This window comes from Carya illinoinensis, chromosome 13 (genome assembly GCF_018687715.1).
Source record: "Carya illinoinensis cultivar Pawnee chromosome 13, C.illinoinensisPawnee_v1, whole genome shotgun sequence".
Taxonomy (NCBI): domain Eukaryota; kingdom Viridiplantae; phylum Streptophyta; class Magnoliopsida; order Fagales; family Juglandaceae; genus Carya; species Carya illinoinensis.
The window spans coordinates 30,667,652-30,671,750 of record NC_056764.1 but is presented as its reverse complement, the minus strand read 5'-3'; the positions used below and the strand labels follow the sequence as shown (position 1 = coordinate 30,671,750).

The 4,099-nt window shown below is 32.2% G+C and overlaps 1 long non-coding RNA gene across 1 annotated transcript; it reads right to left on the bottom strand.

Annotated features, from left to right (window-relative positions):
* Positions 1–55: 55 nt before the first annotated feature.
* LOC122291375 lies at positions 56–1,006 on the bottom strand. Its single transcript, XR_006236616.1, has 2 exons — positions 406–1,006; positions 56–305 (listed from the first exon to the last, which is right to left on the bottom strand). It is a non-coding gene; the product is annotated as an uncharacterized LOC122291375 (long non-coding RNA).
* Between the last annotated feature and the right edge of the window lie 3,093 nt (positions 1,007–4,099).

Below are 4,099 nucleotides of genomic sequence, written 5' to 3'. Positions count from 1 at the left end.
AATCACAAGCTATACATCTCCACAACATTGATGTACCACAACCCGCCTATAACACTGCCATCAAATAATCATCCTTGGATTAAGTCATCTAGTAAAATATTGAGTCATAATATTCATTCTAATTAGATACAACATTACAAAGCAGCTTATTACAATCTAAGTAGTCTCATAATATTCATTACAAAATCCAATATTCCAAAATCCAAGATTCTAATCTAAGTAGTCTCATTTTCTTGTTTCCTCCAGTGTGCATAGTTTTAGCACCAATCTGGCTTTTCCTTCTCTGTACAACACATCAAAACCACCTGAAAATATCACAAGACAATGTAAATAAACCTTAAAATTCAAGAAAATATTACATTTAGCGCAAGGATTATAAACCTGGCATAAAGCAAGAAATATTACAGAAGCTTAAACACTCGAAAGGATTCAACTTGAAGGTTCTCAAGAGCTATTGTGCAACATTTCCCTTTTGAGGCATCTCCTGTTAAATTATTCACGCTTGTTATGAAATCAAGTCAAAGAAAAATTATAAAACTCAAGCCCAAAATGGCTAAGGAAGCGTCTAAACTCTACATATTTGGAAAAAAAAAAAAAGAAAAAAGAAAGAAAGAAAGAGGAACTCACTAGTAAAGGATGAAAACAGAGAACTTCAAATAACATATTTTTTATGAGACTGTAGTGCATGGCCAATTTTCTAATTTACACTATTAGTTTAGATCAGACTGTTAAGACTGCAGCGCATGGCCAATTTTTTGTTCATCTTAAAAGTTAAATCTTAACTGAGGGTCTCTACTAGATAGCTTCAAGCCCTCCTACTGGGAAGTTAACAATTAACAAAGAAAAAAGAATGGGACGTTAATAATTAAAGCTGGGAACTTAAGGGATAACACCAAACACTTATGAATTTGTTGAGAACAGGTGGGGGAAAAAGTAGAAAAATAAGCAAACAAATCCTTGAGAGTTGATGCAAAGTTGCTCAAGGTGAGGTCCATATCTACGAGTTACTTTTTGTGACGCCCCCCAAATTCCGTTTGGGATTGGACGGACATTTGAAGCGTCGAGACATGCAACACAAGGTTACCTGCCCCCGTTCATGACATATAAGATGCAATAATCCTAACATGCATCTAACATTATGCAATATTCGCAGCGGATAATTTTTTTCTTTAGCAATACTATGCACCAAACTAAAAATATCCCAATACTTAAAACATACTTCATACATAAAGATCCATTGAATAACTAAGATCTCAGCACTATTCCAAAATAGTTATGATCCAAAAGTACTGGAGATGCAACTCCATCGTACAAGTAGTAATTTAACTACTATATTAACATTAACGACGCACCGTCGTTCAGTCGACTGTGTCTAGTTGGTCAGCTCCTGATCCTCCTTCAGGTCCTGTAACAAGATCTACCATTCGGGGGGAATGGTAGTTGGGACTACCACAGTGAGATTTGATTACAAATCTCAGCAAGTTAACAAAAAACTTCCATACAGACTAATGATATATGTATGACAGTAAAAGCATAAATGCATAATCAAATTCATAAGTAATTAAAGCATAACTTAGTGTACAACATAGCATAATTGACATAGCTTAAATTGAATCATGAACTGAACTTGACTTGACATGAACTTGATCTGAAACTTGACTTAGCATGAACTTGCTCTGAAACTTGAATTAACATGAAAAATACATACTCCACAGTTGTTGTGGCCCCATGTATTCTACACAAACTTGACTTAACATTGAAAATACATACTCCACAGTTGTTGTGGCCCCATGTATTCTATGTGTAAATACATACTCCACAGTTGTTGTGGCCCCATGTATTCTACACATCACTATGCAGTTAAATACATACTCCACAGTTGTTGTGGCCCCATGTATTCTACATAAACTGAATATACTCAAGATGAAACGTGACTGGAATATGAAAGGACTGAAGCCCTGACGTAACATAACGTGACTTGAACATAATTTGAAATACATAACCAACTTGAGATAGTAACATTTCGTAACATGGCATAACATATAACAAACAACATATTTAGCATGACATATTTGTAATGTATAGTAATACATGACAGAATATATTGTGTAACAGATAAAAATTGATGACAGAATAAATTCTGTATAATAGACAATTACATGATAACTTGGCATGGCATGACATATATGATAACATACATACATACACTGTAATTCTTTTACTTAGCACACATACACAGTAGACTGCTAGTAAGTTAAAAGCTAACTTACCTCGATCTCCGCGTTTCTTATAAAACTTCAAGTGCGATCACGAGGAACTGTAATTAGTGATTCTAAAAGTTAGAACTAAATCACTAATAATTTGAAATATGGAAAATACTAACTTAAAGAGTAAAATTTTCATTTTACTCTCTACATGTGGGAAAATGACCGTTTTACCCATAACTTAAGGATTTTGCATACTAACTCCAAAAGTTTCTAAAATTTACATTCCTCATGTAAATCTTGTCCTAAACTTAAATATCAACTCAGAAAAATTTAAAACAAAACACAACTATGAAGAACACACTATGGTCGAAACATGCATAGGCCATTTCCCTTTATTTTTGTTGCAATTCCTTCCAACTTCAAAACTCATGCTTAAACCAAAATTTTGCAACAAACATCTTCCAATCCTAAGTTCAAAACCATACTTAAAACATCCATTTAGAAAAAACTAATAATCAACACCAAACTTTTTTGTAAAAAGATCCAAGCACTTGAATCACAAGTTTTGACCTTAAATCAAAACATCTCCAAGAATTTCAAAAATCAAATCTTACTTCTAACATATTCATAATATCATCCTAACATCAACCATGCTTTAAATCATCAAACTAAAGTCACCAAAATCACAAAATAACATTTGGAGTTTTTGGTTTTACACTTAGTCCAAAAACATAAACTTTTCCCTCAACCAGTTTTGATAAATCTCTTGATCTATGACTTATAAATATATGATCTTCAAACCAAACCATCATATGGTTTAAAAAGATGTCCTAAAACATATATAAGCTTCTAATTCAAGATCATATGGTTAGAAATTAACCAAAACATAAATTTAGCCAAGAATATCCACACTTTGACTTATTTGAATATCTCTTTGCATAAAATTTCATATCTTTGAAACTAACATCAAATATCTTCAAAATAATAATATAACATGTATATAAGATGTTTAGGATCCTCCAATAAAATTATCAAAGTCATTAGAATAGGTTTAGACCACCAAAGAGTTAAACTTTCTCAAAACAGAAACTGTTTTTCTTCTTCCAGTTTCTAAGTTTCTAAATCTAAGAACATCTTTCATCAAAACCTTTAATCATGCAAAAATCCTCAACCAATAGTCACATATACATGTTAACAATACTCCATAAAAATTTCGGACCAATATCTATCCATTAGCTTGGTCAAAAACTCCAAACTATAACATATTCTCCAGTTTATCTCCCAGAATGACCTTTCTATAGTTTACACAATATTTGACTGACCAAATGATCTTCAAATGGGGCAAATAAGATATCCATGTAAACTAGACTCAAAAAGGAACAACTTATATGAAGGAGACTTTGTGATAAAACACTTACAACAGCTTCGAAATGGGCATGCAAAAGATCTCCTAAAATCTGTCCGAGAGAGAGTGTTTGATAATCTTTTATTAGAAGGAGTAATTGAAGATAAGTTCATGGGTGATGGCTGGACACATTTATGGACGAGATAAGGGAGGTGATAAGGCTGGAGTTGAGAGTTAAGTGTGGTTTTCTCCTACCCAAAATATCTATAAAAGATTATCTCATAATATTCTATCCAATAATATCTACAAAAATCAACTTAAGATATTTTTATCTAGTAATATCTATAAAAATCAACTCAAAATATTTTTACCCAATAATATTCACGAAAATTACCTCAAGATATTTCTTTTTATCCAATAATATTTACAATTTTGAACAGACATTTTGTCCGAAAATATGAAAAAATGTTATTGCGCCATAAGACTTTAAATAACCCTCCGAGTCTAATGGCACAAACCATAATACATTTTGACACTTCTAACTATC